The sequence below is a fragment of the Dermacentor variabilis genome, chromosome 6 (assembly GCF_050947875.1).
Source record: "Dermacentor variabilis isolate Ectoservices chromosome 6, ASM5094787v1, whole genome shotgun sequence".
Taxonomy (NCBI): Eukaryota; Metazoa; Arthropoda; class Arachnida; order Ixodida; family Ixodidae; genus Dermacentor; species Dermacentor variabilis.
Window position 1 is genome coordinate 58,764,376 of NC_134573.1, and position 26,007 is coordinate 58,790,382.

General features: G+C 46.3%; 1 non-coding gene across 1 annotated transcript; it reads right to left on the minus strand.

Annotated features, from left to right (window-relative positions):
* Positions 1-3,452: 3,452 nt before the first annotated feature.
* Positions 3,453-3,526, minus strand: TRNAT-AGU (transfer RNA threonine (anticodon AGU)). The gene has a single exon. It is a non-coding gene; the product is annotated as a tRNA-Thr (tRNA).
* Positions 3,527-26,007: the final 22,481 nt, after the last annotated feature.

The window sequence follows — 26,007 nt, forward strand, 5'->3', positions numbered from 1 at the left end:
CCTGGCGAACAGAGCGCTTCACGTTAATGGGGGCCCCCAACGTCTGATTAATTATAAGTCTGGCGTAGCAGCGCCGGTACGCCATGGTCACCCCCTCAGTGATTATGTGGCCAAAATTAACGTGTACAAGAATGGTAAACAATATCTCGTGAGAAACACAATCAAATGCTTTCTCCAAGTCTAGCTGGAGGATCGCTACTGCATCGCACATGGCGTCACAACACTCCAGCACACACTTCATCTTATGGGTGTTAGTGAAAATTGTTCTTCCACGAATACCACACGTCTGGTGTGGGCCGACTACTTCCTGAATAACTGACTGGACCCGTCGTGCCAACATCTTCATCAATATTTTGTAGTCGCAGTTAGTAAGCGCTATGGGTCTGTAGGAGGAAAGTTGCATGAGCTTTTTGGTCACTTCTATTTTCGGTATTAATACTGTATGGGACTGGCCAAAGGATGGTAGAAGTATTTTCAGTTCGTATGTTTCATTGAAAACGGCTGTTAAGATGGGAGCTAGGTGGCCTTTAAACGATCTGTACCAAGCGGAACAAAGACCGTCAGGTCCTGGCGACTTGCCAGGATTCAGGTCTTCGATGGCCTTCATCACTTCATGCTCTGTTAGTGATCGTTCTAAGGTTTTTTTAACTTCGCTCGACAGCTGAGGCATTCGTTGCAAAAATAAATTCTTGAAAACGTGCATGTTGACAGGCCTGTATGCAAAAAGTTTTATGGAATGCTCAAAGAAAGCACGCCCTATACTATAGTTGTCCATTAATACCACCACTTCATAATCGATAGCCTCAATCTGCTTATGTCTCGAGTGCTTTTTTCCTTGTCCCATCGCTCTTTTCGTTGGCGTTTCCCCGTATGATAGCTTTTCTGCTCTCGCTCGCACGAACGCACCTCGGAAGCGCTCTTCGTCGAACACCTCGAGCTGCTTCTTAACAGCGCGCATATCTTCTTGATAGGCGCCCGGTTGCATGCATTCGAGCTTCGCCAATTTTTTCAATAATGATTTTAAATCCTTTTCTCTGGCCATTGCTTCGTATCGGAGTACGTTACATCTTTCAATTGCCTTCATTTTAGTGGTTTGTTTCAGCAACTCCCATTCCTCACCAAGCCTCATAGAACTGTCTTTTCCAAAAGAATTCTGAGCAGCCACTACCTTTTCGTTGAAGGTTTCATCCCGCAGCAGTTCTGCAGTCATTTTCCAGAGTTCCCAGACGAATTTGTTTCGTTCTTTCTTGCTGCCCACCCTGCATTTTACTAGGAAGTGGTCAGAATACGATATGGCGGTAACTGTATTTCATTGGCATTATTCTACTACATCATATGAAAGATAGATACGGTCTAATCGTGCGTGACTTGTGCCCTGAAAGTGAGTGTACATCACGTCTCGGTCAACCCTAAAACAGTCAGCGATATCTTCTAATTCGAATTCGTGCATTATCTGCGCCAGGATGTCGCTGCTTTTGTCATAAACTACGCGTCGCGTAGACCAATCCTCGGCGTTCAATACGCAATTGAAATCCCCAACACAGGCTATTGTTTTTTCCACAGAGAAGTGATGCTTTAGGTTCAAAAAGTTGCCTTCTCTTGCACCGTATTAGGTGCATAAATGCACAACACGCGCTATTGGACGTCGCAATACCTGAAATCACAAACGACAAGTCGACCGGAAGTGCACGAGAAGTTACCGTCTATAAGCAGGCCTGGAAGCTTCCTCACGAACAAGACACACTCCGCCGAAGTCCTTAAGGCGTGGCTCACTACCGTATAGTAGTTGTACGTGAACCTTTGCACCATGCTCCCGGTCTCCTCCTCGCCGTTTACCTTGGTTTCTTGCACTGCTAAAACGTCGAGGTCGTGGTCCACTAGCAGTCTCTAAACCTGACTGTTTCCTTTTGGCGGCCAGACCTCGAAAGTTTAGCGTGCCGAGGCTAGGCGAAGGGTTGGTAGCCATTGTTGATGAAAACCGGAGGAGCATGGTGCTCCTCCAGGCACGGAGCATGGTGCTCACCTTAACGTCTAGCTGACCGCTAGACGCCTCCGTGGCCATCCGGTGGCCGTCGCCCGGGTTCGTCTTTGGTCGGCTTCGGGGTAAGCCTACGGTCAGTCTTCAGGTTCGGCTTAGGCTTGAGGGTGTAGCGCCTTCCGGGTAGCGTCTTAGAGGGCGGTGCCTCGGAGTCACCGCCGGCCTTTTCGTCGATTTTCTCCTCCTGCTGCAGGGAGCTCTTGAGCGGTGCCGAGACGCCTTCGACGCGGGCGCCAGTTGGGGTCGCTTTGTCTTCCTCTGCCTGAGTAGTATCCGTAGCTGGCTGGCGGCTCTCATTTTTTTGCGGGGCCATCCTCACGCTCTCGAGTGTAGCTGCTGGCTCCTTGGGGGGAGGTACATTGTTCCACCCTCCTTCGGTCGGCGTGGTCGTCCCGCTCGTTTCGGCCGCCACGTTGCTGTTTCCAGCAGCCCTGGCAGCTTCCTCACGTCCATCATCACGTCCTTCCTCACGTCCTTCCTCACGTCCACGGTCACGTGCATCATATGTTCTGATGTCGACGGCTCGCTCTGCGCCTAGCCCGCGGCTATTGCGTAAGAGCGTACACAGTCCGCGTCGTTGTGTCCAAAAAGTCTGCACCGGGAACAACGGGCAACCTTGCATTCTCGTCGAACGTGGCCAGAGCCCCTGCAGCGCAGGCACTGCATGGGGCGACCTGAGGCTACGACCAGCGCAAGCTCGCCGGCGATGCGGTTCTGGTCGGGCAGGTCGTCAACTTTCATCCCCGTCTTGAGCTGCAGCAGCACTGCTCGGGTGGTAGAGCCCTTGTCGGAAACGCCATCCACTCGCCAGCGCTCCCGGGTCACTTCAGACATTTTGCCAAAGGAGGCCAGCGTGGTCTTGACGTCTTCGCCATCCACCCCATGCAGATGCCATTGGATACGAAGCTTCACCTGTTGTTCCTTGGGGTCGATCACTAGGCAGCGACGCCCATTCACCTGCAGCTCCTTGAGTGCCGCCAGCTTTTGGGCATCCTCGGCTGTCTTCATCGTCACCACCCGTACATGATTGATTTGGTATGCTCCAAGGGCGACGACGCCAGAGAGCACACCAGCAGCTTGAAGCGTGTCTCGAAAATCCTCTACACGAAACGGGCGAACACGAGCGTCACCATGCAAAAAAAACTGTGTTTAAAACAATACGTCCTGTAGGTAGCCGAGGTAAAATTATCTGGTAATCCATATATCTTCTTCCGTCGAAAGCCCGTTGCCGCAGCTAACAGCCGCATTTGCCGCTCCATTGGAGCCCATGATCCCGCGATCCGTTCAGCTCGGGAGCCGGAAGCCGAATGACCAACACAGCCACGTCGCCATCGAAGTGCGCTCTTTTGCTCGTTCAACGCAATCGCCGGTATTGTCCTGTGAACCATAGAAAAACGGCAAAAGAATTGAATCGAGGCGCCGGTGAGATTCGAACTCACGACCGCCTGTTTACTAGACAGGCGCTTTAACCAACTAAGCCACGGCACCATTCTTTTGTTTAACGCCCGTATTTGTCATAACAGAGAACACACAATTATTACACAAATGTAATAAATGCAAAACTGCGAAAGAAAATTCCAATCATGCCACCCGACCGTTTAGGACTGGCGTTGTCACATTAAAATTCCTTCATGGCTCTGAGAGCTTCGAGCCTCGGCAGCCAATCCGGTGCACATTCTTGCATTTTCTGTGTATCAACAAACCGCAACATACATTCTTTGAAATATATATGAAGCGGCCGTGCTTCGTGATCGCAGTAGTACTCAGTCATTCGAGCCCGCCATATACAGTGGAGTGCATCTATCATAATAAAGTCAAATGGAACCCCGTCTTCATCCTTAATAGGCATGCAGATACCTGATTCCTTGGGGGTTTACAGGTAATTCTTTCTTCAGGGTTCGCTTCAAGACGTCCCAGAAGAACACAGCCGCCCAGCAGTGCAACAACACGTGATCTATGGTTTCGGGCTTGTTGCAGATCAAGCAGTGAGAACCCCACGGTACGAGACAGCCTCGTTCTTTCGTAAATGTCTTCACGGAGAGTGTTCCAGTGCGGAGCTTAAAAAGAAAGGATTTTACCCCTGGTGGTACCTGCATGCGTTTCACCCGTTTAAGAACGTCCCGTCCTTTCACTCCACTGTATGCGGCTCTGTATAGCTGCACTGGGAAAACCATATCACACAAATTTTTATAGAGCGTTTGCCTTTTCACTTGACACAGGTAATCATTTGAGAAACGAACAGTAACGAAACGGACACTGTCGACCACTTCCTTAAAATAGCCACGAAGCGTTCCATTCATGCTTGCCGTAGTGATAACATGTGCCGGCAATGCGTCGCCTAATCTGAGCTGACATACCGTGCGCAGAAAAGAATCGCGCACATCGCGGAAAAAGAAAAATCGGTTCAGCAGTTGTCAAAGAAAAAAATGGGCCAATCCCACACCCCTGTCTTTCCCTCTTCTGAACAAATTTGTTCGGCTGCACCTTTCCCATGTTGAACCCCATATGAAAACCGCAAACACTCTGTGCAGCCTTTGCACGTTTAGTCTAGAACAATACAACGCTTGCATAACATAGTATAACTTCGCGATTAAAGAGATGTTACAAACTGTCGCTCTTGCAAAAACAGACAGGTTTCCAAAACCTTTCTATTTGTCAGCTTTTTCTTTCATTTCACTCGTTTGGTTCCTCCACTATTCATCACTGCTATTGTAACTATCTAGGGGAACACCGAGATACCTAGTCGGGGTTTTGACCCACCTCACACTCGCGAAATATTCCGGTGCGGTAAGCCAGTCCCCGTGCCACAGCCCGATGAATTTGCTCCAATTTACTCTGCTACCCGTGACTTCACAGAAATGATTTACTACAGATATTGCTTCGGTTACGCTTGGTTTTTCTATGCAACACACTGCAATGTCGTCTGCATACGCCAGTAGCTTCACTTCTGTCGCTGCCTATCTAAAACCACGTATTTTGTAATTTTCATTGATTGCCACACGCATCTATATATAGATAGCATCTATAGATAGCAAACAGAAGTGGGCTGAGGGGACAGCCCTGGCGCACTGAACGCATAACGTTAATGGAGGCCCCCAGTGACTTATTAACAATTAATCTGGTTGCGCAATTCTTGTACGCCTCGGCTACGCCATCGGACATGACGGAACCGACAATAACGTGATCCAAGATGGTGAACAAAATAACATGAGCGACACAATCGAAAGCTTTCTCGAGATCGAGCTGGAGAACTGCAACGCCTCCTCCGGTGATGTCACGGCTCTCGAGAACACATCGCATCTTATAGATGTTAGAAAAAATAGTTCGGCCTCTGATGCCACAAGTTTGATGGTCTCCGACTATTTCTTTGATGATGCCTTGGAGTCTGGTAGCTAAAATATTCATAAATATCTTGTAATCAACATTTGTTAGTGATATTGGCCTATAGAATGGCACTAATTTTAGTTTAATCTATTTGATTGCTCTTAGGTATTAGTATGGTGTGCGCTTTTCCAAAGGAAGGGGGCAAACATTTCTGCTGATAAGCGTCGTTTAATACCCCTGCCAACATTGGAGCCAATTCTCTCTTAAACGCCTTATACCACCCAGCGCATAGGCCATCAGGTCCAGGCGGCTTTCCCCGGGTCAGATCGTCGATTTCCTTTTCTACTTCCCCCTCAGTTATTTTGGCTTCTAATCGTTCTTTGGATCATCACTTATTCGCGGCATGCGATTAAGAAAATTCGCTTTAAAACCCCCTACATTCGCTGCCTGAAATGCAAAGAGCGACTGGCAGTACTCGAAGAAGCGCGCCCAATGCTCTCACTGTCTTCAACGACAGTCCCATTCGTTAGAATTTTATCGATGTGGTTTCACCGTCCATGCGCCTTCTCTAGACGAAGCGCCCTTTTAGTGGGCGTCTCCCCTGCCGCTAGTACATCTGTTCGCGCACGCACGATGGCACCTTGATAACGCTCTTTGTCGAACTGTTCAAGTTTTTCCTTCAGGTTTCGCACATCGTCTTTGTACGTACCAGGCTCTCTACACTCAAGCGTTATCAGCTGCTCAAGTAGTCTTCTTATGCCCTTTTCTTTCATTTCCCTCTCAAATTTTATGCAACTCGACCGTTCTATGGCTTTAATTTTAACCTTTTGTTTAAACATTCCCACTTCTCTGTTGTTGTTGCCGCTGCATCCTCAACTATTTCATTAACCGTCTCCCTTACTGCTTTTGCAAACCACTGATCATTAAGTAACAAAGCATTCATTTTCCACAGATCCCATTTAAAAGCACGTTTCCTTTTCACTACACCTATGTGACATTTTACGAGGCTGTGGTCCGAAAACGATACGGGCACTACACAATAACTGTGGCATCTTGGAATCGTATCTAATGACAACATGTACATTCGATCCAGTCGTTTCATTTCATTTCATTTATTGAAGCCTTAAAGGCCCGGAGGCATTACATAAGGCGGGGGCAAACAAAGTATGATGAACTCATCACGCTAAAGAGGGAAAAGAGGAAGAAAAGACAGACGAAGAATAGAAAAGGAAACTACGCACAGGAGGGAACCGAGCAAGCAGTACTATCATCAAAATCACTGTAAAGAAACCATAATATACAACAAAATACATACTACATAAATACTATTAAAAACATATTATACGTGAGAACGAATCACTATCAGTTAATTACTTAAAAGGGGTCAATAAGCAAATACATTTGAGATGAACCATTCTGGGTGTAGCGGTTTGTTAGTTTCTCACGGAAAGTCGTGTGGTCGGCGGAAGAGACAATACAGTCGGGCAGAGTGTTCCTCAGCGTTATTGCATTTGAAAAAAAAAAAATCCTTCATCGAAGACGTACGGCACTGAATGTGCGCGATTGGAGAGCTGTGGTTGAGGTGGGGAGAGATTCTATGCGGGGGTTGTAGTCGAGGGTGTCTGGCTATTGGGTGATAGTAGTAAGAGTGAAGCATGCAGAGACGCGAGATGATACGACGTGATTGGAGACTGGGAAGATTGAGTGTGCGTTTTAGTTCAGTTATGCTGGTTTTACTTGAGTAGTTTGACATGATAAAGCGTGCAACACGATTCTGAATGACTTCTAATTCGTAGGTGAGATATGCTTGCGAGGGGTGCCAGATAGAATCAGAATCAGAATCAGAATCAGAATCAGTTTTATTTTCCTCAAGGAAAGGAAAAATGGACCCCAGACAAAAAGCTGCTCATTGAGCAGCTTGACGAGGCCTGAGGCCCTACAAGCAGTGGCAACAGCGGCAAAACAGCAGTGTATGTCGGACTAGAAGAATAAAAAAAAAGCAACTTGAAAAACAAAAAAAAAGAACTAAAAAGAAAAAAGAAAAAAAGAAACTGTTCGCACCAAGCTGTGAAGAACGACAACAAAAAAAAATAATATTTACACATACATACACCAATAACAAACCAATATTGTACACTGACATGTTATATTCACACGTACACACGCAAAAACCTGTAGAAGTGGCGCGCATACGCCCCTATATATATACATATATGTACACCTACATATACATATACACGCGTACATGGTATATATACACACACACACCATTCAAGTGCACACATGCTTAACTTCAAGTTAAATATTTTATGAAGAATGAGCTGTTATAAAAAACGGGGAGCGAGAAAAAGAAAGTGAAATTGGACAATGTGTGCAAAATCATTCCACACTAGTCACACAAAAGAACGCCAAATGCCCAATGTAAACTGCATGATATAAATCTGTTGCCGATTAAGCTATACTGTTTAAAAAGTATTCAATTAAAGCACGTTTATTTATTGCGGGGCCATCAATTAAGGTTGTATTATTGTTCAGGGTGTAAGGTATTATATACTTTAACATTTGTTGACCGTAATTCGTTCGAGTTTTGGGAAGACACCACTTTTCTAATTGTCGAGTGTTGGCTGCCGGTACACGTTCCTTGAGCATTGATATTCTGATAAGGAAGTTAGTACGAAACGTGGTTTTAGCGGTGAATAAAGATACAATAATGTGCGGTAGCATAACACTGATGGGCAGAATTTTGAACCGAATAAAAAGCGGTTTGGAATGTGCGCAGTACTCTTCGTCTGCAATGATACGAATGGCTTTCTTTTGCAGGCTCACAATTCTATTCATGTTAGTCGGTGATGCCGTGCCCCAAACAAGATGACAATATGCAATGTGTGATTGAAATAATGAAACATATATCTGTTTTTTAATGTGCACTGGAAGAATGCCACGACACCGGGAAAGTGCTCCAACAGCTTTAGATAAACTTAGGGATACGTAATTAGTGTGCTCAGTCCATCGAAGGTGCTCATCAAATACAACACCCAGTGTTTTATGGTGGCTAACGACCTCAATAATATTATTGCCTAGGTTAATGGTTAAGTTAGTCCCTATGTGACGATTTATAGCGCGAAAAATAACAGCTTTTGACTTAGTTGTATTTATTTTGAGATTGTTTAATTTAGACCAATTTAAAAGGCTGTTTAGGGCATTGTTTGCTTTTGAATTTATTTCTGTAACCGAAAGACCAGAGATAAATAGGGAAGCGTCGTCGGCATAAATTACAAAATCAGCTTCTGTCGAAATTGTTATCACATCGTTTATATAGACATTGAAAAGAAAAGGTCCTAATATGCTGCCCTGAGGGACGCCACATTTCAGATAACGTTTGGATGAACAAAAACCATCTATGTTCACTATTTGTTCACGGTCTTTAAGATATGAACTGAAAATTTGAAGTGTCCTTCCCCTAACGCCGTACTTGTTTAACTTGTCTAAGAGAATATCATGGTCTAGACAATCGAAGGCCTTACTGAAATCCACAAAGATTCCTAGTGTTAAGAGTTTGTTTTCAATATTCTGTAAAATAATTTCTTTTTGGACTAATAAAGCTGATTCTGTAGAAAAACCTTTGCGGAAACCGAATTGAGAGTGTGATATTAACTGATTAGCATCAAAGAAGTTCTGCAGACGTTTGAGCAGAATTTTTTCTAGCACTTTCGAAAAAAGAGGAAGAATAGAGATGGGGCGATAATTACTCATGGAGTTTTTCGAGCCTGACTTGAAAATGACTGTAACCTTAGCCAGTTTCATTCTTGCAGGGAAAACACACGATTCTAGTGAAAGGTTAATAATATGACACAAAGGAAGTGCTAGAAAGTCAGCGACAAACTTTACTGGTTTAATTGTGAGGCCTTCTACATCAGAGCTGGAATTATTTCTTAAGGACATGAGAACGGTAAATACTTCTGATGGATCTGTTGGGCTAAGAAATACTGAGCTGGTTGTTTCATTTGAAATAACAGAACACGCATCTGCGTTATATTTTGCTGTTGCTTGCTCGGTGAAGAAGTTGTTAAAGCAATCGGCTAATAGTACGCCTGATTTTGGTGACCCGTCGATAACCAATTCGCCAATGTCATTCGAGATATTTCTATGGTTAATTACCTCATTTATTGCACGCCAAATTAGCTTTGAATTATTCTTTCTTCCCGCGAAAATTACTGAGTAATAGTGACGCTTGGCTTTGCGCAAGTCATTATTTAATTTATTCCTAAACTGCTTAAACACAACGTAATCATTAGGATTTCTGGTTACCAAGAAACTGTGGTACAGGCGATCTTTTCTTTTAATCATTTTGAAAAGGCTAGGTGAAACCCATGGTTTCTTAATTTTTTGGGGTAATTGTCTCGTTTTTAATGGGAAACTTGAGTCATAAAGCACTTTAAATTTATCAATAAACGCATTATAAGCCTCATCCACTGAACGATAGTTGAGACATTGTGTCCATGGTGTCTCACTTATCAGTCGCCTGAATGATTGTAGTTTGTTATCAGTAATTGCCCGAAAGGTTACCGGTCTGCTTCGAACAGGTGCAGGTTGATGCTTTTCTATTGTTATAAAAATTGGACAATGATCGCTCAGATCACAAGACAGTGTGCCCGAAGATTTTACGATGATATCTATATTAACAATAAACAAGTCAATAATGCTTGACGAACAGACCGTGATTCTCGTTGGAGATGTGATGGTGTTGGTGAACCCATTGGATTCAATGGCCGTAAGAAATTCTACTGAATCAGCGTTCACTTCGTTTAGATTAATATTAAAGTCGCCGCCGAGCAATAGGGTGTAGTTATATTGTGAACAGTAATAAAGAAGAGCATTCAAAAATTTGAAAAAGGTGTTACAGTTTCCACCAGGGGGCCTATAAATTACAGAAAGAATGTAAGTGTTGTGTTGTAGCACGAGTGCTTCATAGTCATTGGTTATAACGGTAAATTGTGGAATGATGCTACACCTTAAAGAAGACCTAACATAAATAGCTACTCCTCCTCCGCGGGAAGGCCTATTTAGGAAAAATGATGATGATGCGTACTCCAGTTTCGATGATGCGTACCAGATGATGCGTACTCCAGATGATGCGTACTCCAGTTTCGGCCGAACGTATGTCTGATATGCAAGTGTTTTTATAGCGGGCGATGCAGATATCAGATTGCGACGCAAGAAACCAAGTGTGCGCTAGGCGTTTGCGCATATTGTTTCAATGTGAGTAACCCATGATAATGATGATGTCAAGTGAACACCTAGATACTTATAGCAGTCTGTTCGTGGTATTGTAGTTGAGCTTATGTGGTACGCGTAATTTGTTATGCTGCGCTTACGTGAAAAGGACATACATTGGCACTTATTAAGGTTAAGAGGCATGAACCATTTTTCACACCATGAAACGATAGTGTCTATGTCTTCTTGTAAGTCAATGGAATCGCCAGGGTTATGGATGGCGTTGTAGATGACGCAGTCATCAGCAAAAAGACGAAGTCTAGTTTTTGTGTTACATGGCAGGTCATTGATATAGATTAAGGATAACAGCGGGGATAAGCCTGCTCCCTGGGGGACACCGGATGTAACATCAGAAAGGTGCTAGTCATGAGAGTTAGCGGATGTGTATTGTACGCGTCCTTTTAAGAAAGGTTCGATCCAAGTAATCAGTGATGGGGGGATTCCAAGAGTAGATAATTTGGCAAGTAGGTGATTGTGAGGGACGCGGTCGAAGGCCTTCGAAAAGTCTAAGAAGATGGCGTCAATTTGAAGGTGATCGTCCACGTGTTGTAAGATTTCATCGGTAAATTCAGAGAGCTGGGTTTCGCAGGATAATAGTTTTCTAAAACCATGCTGATGTGAATAGAAGAAGTTAATTGATTCAAGGTAGTGCATTAGAGTGGTTGCTATGATATGTTCCAGCAGTTTAGAGGGGATACTGGTTAGAGAAATTGGACGATAGTTACATGCTTTTGTTCGATCACCAGATTTATGGACGGGAATGATTTGAGCCTTTTTCCAATCGTGGGGAACTTCACCAGTACTGATTGATTGCTGGAATAGTAAGCTAAGCATTGCGCTTGACAGGGAACTGGTGTTCTTAAGTAATTTGCTGCTTATTTGATCGCAACCAGCCGAGGAGGATAATTTTAGAGCCTGTATTAGCCCAGCTATCCCATCAGCGTTAATCTGGATATCGGGCATTGTGGACAGCGAGTGGCATGGTAATTCGTCAGAACTGAAGTTTATAGCAGGAGAAAATACTGATGTGAAGAAATTGTTAAGGGCTGTAGCACATTTTTCAGTGTCAATTAGTACATTGTCGTCGTCTGATAGTTGTAGCTGAGTTTGGCGCTTAGGCGGGGAGATAATCTGAAAGAATTTACTAGGATTGGACTGAAGGATTGATAAGAGTTCAGATGAAAAAAATTTGTTTTTGGAAGCTTTCAATTCCTTGATGTATTTTTTGACGCTTAGCTCGCACCTATCCCAAGTCTTGTGGTTATTAGTTAACTTTCCTTTCCGATAATGGCGTTTTTTCTGATTAAGTAGACGTTTTAGGTGTTGCGTAAACCACTGATTATTTTTGTTGGTACTTATAAGGACAGCAGGGATATATATGTTTTTTAAGTTTAGCATAGTGTTTTTATATAATTCCCAATTGGCGTTGACCGAGCGAGCAGAGTATGACTGTCGAAAATCTTCGTAGAAGAGTGCAAGTTCGCGGTTAAATGCGTCGAAGTTAGCTTTCTTGTAATCAGTGATTAATTTTTGCGTTGGCGCTTTCTTCTTTAATGTTAATGAAATGCCGATATGAAGTACGTTGTGGTCGCTAAAGCCAGGGAGGGAAGTCAAATTTTTTATGGTTTCCGGGCTAGATGTTAATAAGAGATCCAGGGTGTTGTCGCCCCTAGTTGGGCATGTTATTGCTTGGTGGAGGTTAAAGTCTAATGTTAATTCAAGAAACTGTTTGGGTTCACTACAGGGTGTTCTGTTGGGTACTGAAAGTAGTGGCCAATTGATGCTGGGATGATTAAAGTCTCCAAAAAGGAAGATAGGTGTAGCGGGCATATCTTTTTTATTTGTTCTAAAGAGAGGCGTAAGAAATTGCAAAATGAGGGGTTACTATCTGGTGGACGGTAACAGATTCCAAACACTATTTTGCCGATTGTACTGTGCAGGCTTACCCATGTTAGTTCGATGTTGTCGTCGTGATTTATCAGGGATGATGGTAAGCTGCCTTTAACGGCGATTAGTACACCTCCCCCTCGCCTATCATGCCGATCGCGTCGGTAAACTGTAAAGTTAGGGTAGGATGGAAAAACTTCGTGGTCGCCGACGTCCTTATTTAACCACGTTTCCGTTAGTAAAATCATATCGGCTGTGGCGTCGTCTATGAAGCTTTCGAGTTCGTCACGTTTTGGAATTATACTGCGGATGTTAGTGAAAACCCCGCTAATGTTAAAAAATGAATCAGGGCGGTTTTTGGATGAAGCAGGCACGGAATTTCTTGTTTGTCACTGCGGCTGGTCAGATAAGGTATCAGTTGGAGCTGGCATTTGATTGCTGTTAGTTGTTGTGGTATGTTCAATGACTCTATCGGATGTAGTATCATAAAAATAGCATCTGCTGCCTACATGCAGCTTGTCTAGGCTGAGCTTAAACGCGCATTTTTGGGGCTTGATAACTTTTAACAATTTTGAGCGTGCAAGGCGCGTACTTGGGGCAAAATCTTCTCTGACGGCAAAACATGTACCTTTTAGCTCACGCCCACATGCCAATATGTTTTCTTTCGTCTTGAAGTGGGCCAGTTTTACTACTATAGGGCGTTTTTTTGTTTCGGAGAATCTTCCAAGTCGGTGTGCACGCTCAATATCGCTGGCGTTCAATGTTAAACCAAGATTATTTTTGCATAGGTCTAGAATTTTGTTCTCTCAATCACTCCAAGGTTCTTTATCGGAATCGTCAATGCCAAAGAAGAGCAGGTTGGCTCGCCGCATACGGTTGTTGGCGTCAATGTTCGCGGCTTTCAGGGTAGTGATGCCGTGCTGTAGTCGGCCGATAATGTTAACAGTGGTTGAGGTGGTCGGATCTTGTTGGTCTGAATCTAAGATGTTTGAGCGGCTCATAATTTCAGCTATAAGTTTGTCTTGGGTAGTTTGGGTTGATTTGATTTGCTCAAGTTCTACACGAATTGCGGCTTGAACACTTTCTAATCGTTCGATAGCGTCGAGGATAGGCAGCAGTTCAGCAGTAGGGGATGGACCGGGGTTAACCTCAACGTCACCGGATAATAAAACATAATTTCACACAGAAAATCGAAGGCAAACGCATCGCGACAAAACAACACCACACCGCGGCACTTCAAGTCGTAGGGGCACGACACCACCACTGTACATCTATCATCACTACTAAATTCCTTAGAATGGGTTAGATAACAAATCTGGAAGGTTAGGAGCGTTGTGAACATCGCTGTTCTGGCGGTGTTGTGCCCCGTGTAGTCGGCGATGCCTTGCTGTTTATATTGCGCGCAATATGGTCTCGTGGTTGCTGACGTCAGAGAGTTCCAAGGTTGCCAGGCGGTGTGCCGGGCTCGTGCTGGAAACAGGCGACTGATGCCATTAGGCTTCATAGGAAGCAGGGGGGTTGGCGGAGAACTTCTTTCGTGCAGGTAGGCGGTTCCAGGCGGGCTTTCGGCAGTCAGGGAAGGGCATACGGGTCCAGGTATCAGGTACGTCAGTACCTGGAAGGTTAGGAGCGTTGTGAACATCGTTGTTCTGGCGGTGTTGTGCCCCGTGTAGTCGGCGATTCCTTGCTGTTTATATTGCGCGCAATGTGGTCTCGTGGTTGCTGACGTCAGAGAGTTCCAAGGTTGCCAGGCGGTGTGCCGGGCTCGTGCTGGAAACAGGCGGCTGATGCCATTAGGCTTGATAGGAAGCAGGGGGGTTGGCGGAGAACTTGTTTCGTGCAGGTAGGCGGTTCCAGGCGGGCTTTTGGCGGTCAGGGAAGGGCATACGGGTCCAGGTATCAGGTACGTCAGTACCTGGAAGGTTAAGAGCATTGTGAACATCGTTGTTCTGGCGGTGTTGTGCCCCCTGTTGTGCCCCCTGGTGTTCTGGCGGTGTTGTGCGTGATTACTGCCCTTGAAAACGAGTAAAAGTCACTTCACGCCCCCCTTTTGGCACTCGAAAACATCGCCAAGTTCATTTTCACCTACTAGTTTTGATGATACGCTACAGCCTTCGTCCCGCACACCGGCATTATTCACTCGGTCTCTGGCATTCAACACACAATTAAAGTCCCCTAACAAAATAACGTGCTTATCACAAAGGACGTGCTTAGAAAGGTTAGTAAAAAACAAGACACGCTTCTCCACTGAATTCGGAGCGTAGACGCATATAACGCGGAATTCAACATTACATATCAAAGCATCGCAAAAAACAATCCTTCCAGATACGCAGGAAAATACACTTTGAATCTGCAGTCCAGGCAGCTTCTTGATGAACAGAACGCACCTCCAGGACGTGCCTACCGCATGGCTCACCACCGCAAAATATTTGTGCGTGAATCGTCGCACCATGCTCCGGGTCTGCTCCTCTCCATCAACCTTAGTCTCTTAGATGGCTAGTACGTCTAGGTTCTTGTCAGTGACCAACCGTAGGACCTGACTTTGCCTACGACTAGCCGCCAACCCTCGCACGTTCAATGTGGCAATAATAAGGGACGGTATTTCAGCCACCTTTAACTAGCGAGAAACGCAGGCCCCGAGCATGGTGCTTACCGTTCACGACTAGCCCTCGGCTAGCCGCCTCCGGGACCTCTTGGCTAGTTTGTGTCGTTAGGAGAGGCCGCTTTATCCACAGGCTTCTTTTCAGGTGGTACATTAGGCTTTGGCTTGTAGCCCATCCGCCTTCCTTGAGGCGCCTTCGTCGGTGGCCCCTCGCTGGTGTTGGTGGCACCACCGTCCTTGTCTTTGGTCTCGTCGTGGGGGCGCTTGACTGGGGCACCGAGAGTCACAGTCCGCTCACCGTCGTTAACTTCCTTGTCCTGCAGCATTGCCCTCGTGTCGTTGTCGGGTGCGTCTTCGTTAACGCCCCCCGTAGCAAGGTTCACTGCAGGCAGGACTTGTACCGGTTTGCGTGTCTTCTCGGTAGCCTCAGCCACCGTGCCTTCAGCGCCGGCGGTAGATGACCCTCGGAGTGTCGCTGTCGAAACCAAGTCGACTATTCCTGTGGCGGCGTCCTCCGTCTCGAGCACGTCCATGACGTGCTCAGCAGCAACGTCACTCGCTGCTGATCTTGTCACGGCGGCGTAGGATTTGCCGCGGTCAGCGAAAACCTAGCCGAAACGTCTGCACCTGGAACAGCGCGGGACTTTACACTCTCGGCGGACGTGCCCCATGCCTTGGCAGCGCAGGCACTGCATGGGTCCACCGGGCACGATCACCAAGGCCAACTCTCCGCCGGCGCGGACCTGATGAGGAAGGTCCTCAACTTTGACGCCGGTATTTAGCTTGAGGAGCACCGTCCTGGTGGTTGACGTCTTGTTTCCCATGCCTTCGACTCGCCATCGCTCCCGGCTCACCTCCTCCACCTTGCCGAAAGCCGCGAATGCCGTCCGGACGTCCTCGTCGGCCACACCGTATAGCAGGAAGTGAAGCCTAAGCTTCACCTGCTGGTCCTGCGGGTCCACGATGACGCACCTTCGTCCCTTCACTTGCAGCTCCTTAAGCGAAAGCAGTCTTTTCGTCACCGTCGCATCATTAAGGGTCACCGCCCAGACGTGGTTTATCTGGTACGCCCCTATGCATACCACGTCAGGAAGCAGGCTTGTCGGCAGTAGGGCGTCCCTGAAATCTTCGACCTTCTATGGTCTCGCACGCACATCACCGTGCAATAACACGGTGTTAATCGCAACTCGTCCTTTCGGCAGTTGAGGCAAAATCAACGGATAATTCTTATCGTCGTCAGTGATCCCGTTTCCGCGACCAAAAGTGGCCGCTGTCGCTGCCCCGGAAGAGGCCATTACCCTACGATCCGAAAAGCTCGGCTGCCGGATGCAGAATACAGCCACGGCGCCATCGAAGTGCGCTGTTTTGCGCGTTCAACGCAATCGCCGGTATTGTCCTGTGAACCATAGAAAAACGGCATAAGAAATGAATCAAGGCACCGGCGAGATTCGAACTTACGATATCCTGTTTACTAGAGAGGCGCTTTGACCAAAAAAAAAAAAGCTAAGCCACGGCGCCAGCGGTGCCAGTGTGACTGCGCGTCTACGTAGGCTCGTAGATAGCCGATTGACCCAATTTATTTGTATCATTGGCTTTCCGCTCACGATGACGGCGACTCCTTGCAGGTTGCAATACCGGATCTCGCGGGCGGCTTCAAGGTTTAAAGAAGTGGCTGTAGATAAAAAGCCGTAGCTGCCGGCAGGCTATAGGAATGCTTATACAAAAGGCGGCGTCACAGGGAGAGCATTGTGGCACGCCAGTTGATGGCTTTTTGTTAAATAAAAATTTACCGTTACATTATCGCTAATATTTTGCTTAATTTGCTCGATCAACGAGATAAAATCAGGGACTTGAAGGACGCACAAGTTCAGCGAAATCGACATTTTGCCGCATTCGTTCAAATGTAGATTACCCTAACTCCGGTAACAAGGTGTTGTACTTTCGTTAGGAGCGCGACGATTAAATGTGAAGTAAAAAGTAGGAAAGACCTCACAGCGCTCTTTCCAGCTACTTTCTTCACTTTTCATGTAGATCGTCGCGCTGATAGCCAAAGATGCAACACCACCAACATGCCCTTTTAGCCGCCTTTGCGAAAGTGCGCTACCCCACAGGTATTTGCTTGTGCATAGATAAACGATGGTCGTCCTCATTATAGACAATGTGCGATGTGCTTCGACTAGTTAGTGCAAAATTCATATTACCTGCCTATGTTTCGCTCGTGAACAAGGCACCAAACTCGGAAAAGCGGTCCGAAAGCAGACATTTATTAGAAATGTCTGCTGCTTCAGTTACTTCAATACATTTATTCTCCATAAGGGGTGTTTGTAAGCCGAGGTGAAGGACATGTAAAAGCGGCAAAATCTAACGATGCGCCTCTGCATTAGTTTCCAAAGGTAATTAACTGATGAGTTGATAATATTGCTACGGCGTAGTATTCCCAATGACGAAGAGCCGAGTAGGAAGAAGACGAAGACGACGATTGGAAGCTAGCGCGGGATGTTGCCGCTTGGTCAACTGCGGCGTATTGCCTTGTAAATATACTTGTAAATAGCTTTTCGTCGGCGTCTTCCTACGTAACATATTTGGTGGAGGTGCGGGGTAGAATCGAAGAAGCCGGGTGGTGATCAGGGCGATGGGCCGAGCAGATGGTGTGAATACCCATGTTGGCGAACTCCTGGCGGACAACTGCCTGGATCAGGGAAACAGTGACTGCAGGTGCATGGGAGGGGCTGGAGGCGAACGCAGCCGGATAGGCGGCCTCGATCTCACGCCGGACAATCCTGGTAACATCGCCAGTGTTGTTGGGACGAGGAGCGTCGGCACAGGAAGATGTCGCTGGGGTGTTGGGCAGACGGTCAAACCGTTGGTCGATACGTCGGCTTTTAGCGAATTCCAGGCGGCGGCTCTCTTTTATAACGGCATCCACCGTCGCGACGTTGTTAAATACGAGCAAGTTGAAGGCGTCATCGGCAATGCCTTTGAGGATGTGGGAGACCTTGTCGGACTCAGTCATGTGTGCGTCAACTTTGCGGCATAGAGCCAAGACGTCCTGAATGTACGTGACGTAGGGCTCCGTTGACGTCTGCACACGACCGGAAAGCGCCTTCTGCGCGGCAAGTTGGTGACCGTAGGGGTTGTCGAACAAGTCTCGAAGCTTTTGCTTAAGCGAATCTCAACTGGTCAGCTCATCTTCGTGCGTCCGATACCAAACTCGAGGTGTGCCACCGAGGTAAAAGACGACGTTGGCGAGCATGATAGTAGGGTTCCACCGGTTATTGCGGCTGACGTGTTCGTACAGGCTGATCCAGTCCTCGACGTCTTCCCCATCTTTTGCCGAGAATACGCCAGGATCACGGGGAGCGGAGAGGGTGATGTAGGTCGTCGAAGTGGCAGCAGGTGTCGGAGCCGGCGGAGTCGGGTTGTCGTCGCCGGGAGCCATGAAGGTAGGCTCGACGTACCGTCCAATGCGAAGCTCCGTGACGAGGTACAGGGAACGTCCACCTCCACCAAATACAATTCTTCCCGGCACGACACCGCCGGATTTTCTCCATTTTATCTACTCTACGGTCGCGAACCGACCTTGCCCCTTGACACGGTACTTCCTCCTGCTGCGACCTCAACAACCGAGTATGCGCGCGACGCCATCGCCCTCGCCGATCATGCACGCCAGCTTGCCCGTGCTCGACTGACGGACTCGCAAACCACGCAGCAGCGTCAGTACAACGCCCGCCACCGTGACGTACAGTTTTCGCCTGGTGCACTCGTGCTCCTGTGGTCGCCCTGTCGTCACGTCGGACTTTCCGAAAAGCTCCTTTCGCGATACACAGGGCCCTACCGCGTGCTGCGCCAGGTGACGCCTGTGACTTATGAAATTGCTCCTGTGAGCTCAACCTCGTCATCTAATCTGGTGTCTAGTGATGTCGTGCACGTCAGTAGGCTCAAGAGCTACTACACTGCTTCAGAGTCCGGCCTTTAGTCGCTCCGAGACGGCGCTTTTGCCGCCGGGGGTAGTGCTACGGGGTAGTATTCCCAATGACGAAGAGCCGAGTAGGAAGAAGACGAAGACGACGATTGGAAGCTAGCGCGGGCTGTTGCCTCTTGGTCAACTGCGGCGTATTGCCTTGTAAATATACTTGTAAATAGCTTTTCGTCGGCGTCTTCCTACGTAACAATATTGGACAGATTCTGGATGATAATGGTATCGCCAATATCTGGGATTTAAATTAAAAGCTGAAGGCAATGGTGGCGCAAGAAATTAAATATGCAGACGTCATGAATTTAATCTGGTGTAACAAGATATGTGTGGTGATTTTATGGCAGCTTTAGAAAGCAAGAATCGTTGGACAAATTAGCGCATGCTTATACAGATCAAAACAGGTCTTGAAATCTAAATGAAGGCTATACAGACGATTGCATAAGGGCTCCTTCAGTCAGAAAATGTATTGCCTGTCAGATCTTTTTTTTTGTTGTTGGTGGTGTTCGGTGCTGGCTTTTTTATGCATCACATTTCCGCATATGTACTGTCTCCGAAACTTCGTATTGTCACTCAGAGAGCAACCTTCTTAGCAGGTGTTCGTACCAGAAAGTTTTCTTGCCCACATTTCCTTTAACTCTGCAGGTCCTAGCTGCGGCTGCCTTGCCGATTATGCAACTTCGACCGCTTTCTATGTTCAAGTGAGTGTGTGTGACTGTGCACGTGGTGAAAAATCTTGGTCAACCTCCCGGAATGGGAACGTGAACCCTGTGTAAGTGCTGGAATACACAAGCCGAGCAAGAGGTGAACAAGTCGCCATCAGACATAGAAGTCGGCTGGGGATAAGTGACTAAGTTCAGAACAAAAGCAGCCGAGTTTGCACAAGCAAGTGAAAGGAATAGAAAAACACCGTGGCGCACATTTTGCGAGGAGCGGAGGATGACAGGGAAACTAAGAATTCACTGAGCGGAAATCAAAAATATTAGCTGCTCAGAAAGGAATTACTTAGCAATGTAGCAACCGCGTGTGCAGAAATAAGTGAACAAAATCGGTTTTATTGTGAAAGGCAACAGAAACAACGGCCACAATGGAACCAGAGCGGGCATTGATAATTTTTATTGAGCGAGGAGAGTTGAGCTACATAGAAGCGAAGAGAGGCGAATTGAAGCACAATATCGAAGAAAGCTCCTCTGATAACTGATTTCCCTATAAGCGTGAAAATGGCCAGTATATTTTAAACAGGAATACGCAGAAAGCACGAGAGAACGACGCTGGTGTTAAGTGGTAGAGCACAAGTGGAGGTGAAAATATGAAGGGAAGTGGGTCGCCTTTTCTTACGTTATCGCTCATCGGGGCGCCTTGGCGTCGGCTTTTAGAGATTTTACCGCGAGTGACAGCAGAGAAGAGACCATCCAGTCGGAGTGAGCGACAGCTCTATATTTCTTTCGTGGTGCAAAAAAAAGCGACATCACGCAAAGTACACGACACACACTGACGACAGCGACAAGTTGCAGCCAACTGAACCTTACGTCGCAATGTTCTTTTTTTTCAGCGGTTCTTTATGCCAATAAAATTATTTACGCGATCCTGCGTTCTTGGCGTCTTCTAATGTCCTTGCTCTAGTTCCTCTAGGGCAATTTCATTAGAATCCCTTATTTCTGTTCCGATGCTAAAAATGCTTTCTGTCACTTATTTTTGAATGAGCTAGCGCTTTGCGGCCCGATATTCATGGCTAGCCAATATTTAATTTATGCTACGCGTAGGTTTTCATGCCGTTTAAAGGGAGATAAGTTCTTATCAATTACATTTCTTCGTTACTATCAACCTTTTCTCTGTTATGGCTTTTCTGATGGATTTCTAATACTCAAAAGTAGACAGTTCGATGAAATATGATGTCCGATACCTTTTCTACTGTGGGAGTTCTCGCTCACATTAGGGATGCGTACAGAGGAGGCTGGTTGATGTTCTTGCCTTCAGTGTAGCAAAATCTTCAGATATGACGATTTATTGTCGAAATGGTGTGCATAATTCTGTGACGTAGTCGGAATAGAGGAACTTACCTTTCAGCAGCGCCAAGGTGTATTAGAAAACGTGGTAGTAACAGCGAGTGTAATGCGGCTGCTCCTCTGGTGGTTAGGTTCTGAGGCAAAGAGGGTAATAAGGTCCGGTTTCTGACCAGCGAAGAAGTAAGGCCCAATGTGACACAAGGAGCAATATGACGCCACAGAGTGAGCGGTGTATTGCAAAGCTAAAGAATTACCCTAGTTCTACGAGAACTATTCACCATTGGCATGCTTGCTGCAGATTCATGTGAACAGGGTTCATTAACAATGTACACTAACACTTTGTGTTCCGTCGAAATGCGAGACAATTACGAACGATTGAATGGTGCAGTGTCTCTATAACTGTGGGTCACGACATACAAATCGGCCATGAGCCTTTTTCTGTGGGTCACGGAGCGTTCAACTATGAGTGCAATGTGGGGACCTATAACATAAAATTATTCCAGTCAGTTTTCATTCCAGTCTCCTGACGTCGAACTTACGCACTCGTCGAAGCAAGCATCGGCCGGTAACCGGCCGCGTTATTTAAATAGTCTAATCAAACGCTCTCCGAGGTCACTTCATTTTACATTCAGAGCGAGAAGCATTGATTACATTGAGCGTGAGATAAATGTGTTTTTCAGAGCGTGAAAGAAGCCCGCGAATACACGCAAAGTGCGTCGAGTGGCCAGTCAAACGGCAATTTGTGTGCGTCGCGGGCTTCTTTCATGCTTCGAAATGCAATTTTATGTAGAACGTATCGAGCAATAGAAAGCTGTCACGGGAGCTTTCTCATGTTGCTCTACAATTTTCTCATTGACAGTTTTCGTGTAATATGATATTTGAGAAGTTGGTTAATTAACTAAGACAAGTTATCTAATTAGAAATACTGAAAAAATCTGAGTATCTCCAAGGGACGGCAAACAACATTAGCATGATTTTGTGCAGCTAGGCGGCATTTGCGTATTCTTAATGTTTGGCTCAAGTGACATGGGACACCCTGTATATGCTGATAGCTTCAGTTGAAACTCTTGTTGCGTGAAATGCACTGGTGGAGCTTGAAAGGAACGATCCGGCCGTTGACAGTAGCAGAGCTTGTACGACAAAGTATAGAGACCGGCAGTTAGCACCATGTTCCCAGCAATATCGTGTTCCCACTCTCAATGTCCCCATGATGATGGCATACACTGGCACGGCCACCACACACACACACACACACACACACACACACACACACACACACACACACACACACACACACACACACACACACACACACACACACACACACATGCGCACATATATATATATATATATATATATATATATATATTTCTATATATATATATATATATATATATATATATATATATATATATATATATATATATATATATATATATATATATACATATATATGTATATAAAGAAGAAAGTGCGGCCTGCCTCGTCAACGCTGTTTCACATGGCGCGATTTTCCGTCGGCGACGCAACGAATTCTGTCACTCAGTCGCAGCGAACGGTGCGATGTGGGAGGGGCAATGTGTGTGACGAAACAAAGCGCTGTCAAAATAGGCGGTTTCCTGTTTTACCGCGCCTTGGTAGCTCTCTGGGGCAATGTCGCGCGCTAGTGTTAGCTATGTTTAGGGCGTACCCACCAGCGTTTGCGGCTTAGGAGCTTCATAGAGATTTTTTTTCCTTCCGCCTACACAATTCGTTTAAAAGGAGAAGCTGGACGCTATCCAGGTCGGGAGAAGGACGCCGCTTCAACATAAGGCACGTACCCACTTGATCGCCACCATCTTCCACCTCGTCATCGCTACAAATGGCGCCAGCTGCTCATACATGCACATGCAATGGTAGCTTCTTGTTCTGCAAAAGCAAATACTCATCCAGGAAAAAAAGTTGTGGCTTCCATAGTAACAACCAAACTAGAGGGTACTAAACGGAACCACCCCACCGACGCCGCAGAAGCCGCACGCTCATACTTGCGGTGTTGAGCAGCACCTCACTCACCGTACTTGCAAGCTGTCGCAAAGTCTCAATGCTTTTAAACGTTAAAAAATGGTGTACCTAATCTATTATCGAATAAAAATAGGAAAATTGGAATATTTGACTAGTTTCCATGTTGTTTTTATTGAACGATGCTGGCATGGATACTTCCTGAGCAGGAGACAACCTTGCGCATCGCTGCGATGGAAATCGCGCTGCCGCAAACGCATGTGAAAGCTGTCAGCGAAAATAGCTCTGCGACGTGCACGGCAGAACGATCTTTTTCGCCCCAGTCGAGCGTTGTGAAACAGCCTTCAGACGTGCTGTAGTGGGATCCAGCGGCCATGTCATGGCCCCCAACTTCGAGCGTCTCATGTCGACGTCAAATAACGTTCGTTATTTGACGTCGGCCTCATGAAAGCAGCTACCGAGGGTCCGCCTGAAAGAAAACGACGTGTCGCGATTGCGACAGCAGCACTACTAGCGCTCGAGCGTCGTTGCTTTTTGCCCTGAGCGCCTCTCGTGTACCTCGCATTCGCAACAATGTAGTTTTAGAACTGCGCAGCAGTACGTTTCTGGCAGCGTTTCTGTGCGGCAAAAACGGTCATGAAAGTAAAGCTAAAAAACAAAAAACCCCGTCACGTTGGAAAAGCGGTGTCCCACGCAGGAAGGCGCAAGACAAGACTACTGACAATCTTCGTTAACAGCTTCTCACCCTAAAGTTTGCTATCGGAACCTTCAGTGTTCTATTTTGACTTATGTTTACTACGTTGCTTTCAGTAGAAATCTTGTCTGGCAATTGCTGCGTTTCCCTGTTGCATAACAACTGTCATTGTTGAGGAAGCCTATACAACATACCATTGTCAGACAGGCAAATTTAGTCACACTAAGCGAGTGCGCTTTGCCGTTTGTGGCATTTTCAGACTGGCACACGACAAAGCTTAGCGACACTCGCGCTAAACCGTACTCGTCGACAAAAGGGTGGGGGGGTGAGTGAGGTAACATTGTGTCTCGAACAGCCAGTCTCTCGCGAAATTTTCGTGTATCCGCGGGATGCTTTCAAGTTTAGAAAAGTTATATTTATGTAACACATATTGAGGAACGGAGAGTGGTACGGGGAGTTTTTCATGCTGCTCTTCAATGTTCTATTGGACACTTTTGAAGTAATTATAATATTCGAGATGTTGCTAAAATAGTTAGGAATAATTGCGTAATTAGGCGAATGAAAGAAGTTATCTGAGTATCTCCAAGCGGCATCAAAGAACATTACTTTGGTTTTGTTCAGCTGCGGCGCATTTGCATATTTCTGAAGTTTGACTCAAGTTGAAGGAGACACTAGGAGAAATAGAGCTTGTAGTTTATTGTGACGAGTACACGTGTTCTGCGTTCCGTTCCGTTTAGTAGTCTGGGGTTCCATTTTGTAGAAGTGACTTTTTTCACGCCAATGCCTTTTCGCAGGACATCAATGCTTTTGGAAATGGTGGGTGCGTACGCACGACGTTTTTTGGATAGTCCAATTAAAAGCTCCCTACTTTGGCCAGATGTTTCTTTCGTGTTCCTTTCTCTTTTTCTGGGGCTGTAAAGGAAATTTATTTTGTAAAAGGACAATTATTATAAGGGGAGTTCCATTCTACGTAAAAAAGATTGTGTTACAACCTCCTAACGCAAAAGCCGCCGCACCTTAAAAAAAAAAAGAAAGCAAACGCAATTGCTCAAATGTTTCAAGCCATAGCAACATATTTGTCGAATCTGCATCCAACCCATGTCGTTGAGCGCGGGAAAAATGGCGACCTCTTTTGAAACCGTACAGCTAATCCTCGAGCATGTACGCTAGTTTGTAATGCAGCGCATGAAACTGCGATCCACAGCAGTGTACTTTCTTCGGCGAAGAAATTCAGACGCTCCTTCCGGGAGCCGTGAAATGCAAGAGTGATGTGAGTAAGTATTGCTCGTGTAATGCTTGCATTGTGTGCATTTCGCTGCCTGTGTTTCATGATGTGTGGTCCTTTTTTGTTAGGAAGAGCTAACAAGAATTATTCATAACGCCCGAGGGCCCGAAGACAAAATTTGGAACGTAGTGGCTCGAGAACTGACAAGGCGCTGAGCACCTTTCAATAGGAAGGAATAAAGGGAAAATGAGACATCCATCCGTTCGTAGCAATTGCTACAATGGAAACCCATACGGGTTCCTCGAAAGAAACGCCTCATAGTTGAAGAAAAATTCGTCCTGGTCTGGGACTCGAACCCGGGACCACCGCCTTTACGGGGCAGCCGTTCTACCATATGAGCTAATCAGGCGGCTAGCGGATGGCAGGGCGAAGTCGAATTTGTCGCCAACACGAAGCAAAGGCAAGTGTTTGACGTAGTAGTTCTGCAGAAACCCGCGAGGTGGAGAGAAGTAATGAATAAATGGAAAATAAGACATCCACCCGTTCGTAGCAATTGCTGGTCGTAGCAAGCTGGTCCAAGATGTGTGGGCTTTGCGGGAAGTCTGGCCGCAGAGCCTCGAACTGGAGCGCCGGCCACGCGGGAGCCCCCGATGCCTGCTTCAGCAGCTGCTGGCTGCACTTGTTTGTGGCACCAGCCAGGCCCCTCGCCCTTCTCAGTTCTCTCGTGAGAAGTAAAGAAGTGTAAGCAAGGAATTTGACGTCATGTTTTTCTTCTTGTTTACTTTAACAAATTAGCTGATGTAGTAATGATGATACGAAGCCCGATTATTGCTGACTTACTACAAATTATTGTTTATATCACGCTTTAATGCAACCGCACATAGCACAGAACATGCAGCATGAGTGTGTGCTTGAAGTGATACTGCAGCAATGGGATTGTCCTCACCATCAGGCTCACCTGCACTAGTACCAGAAATCATCGTGGT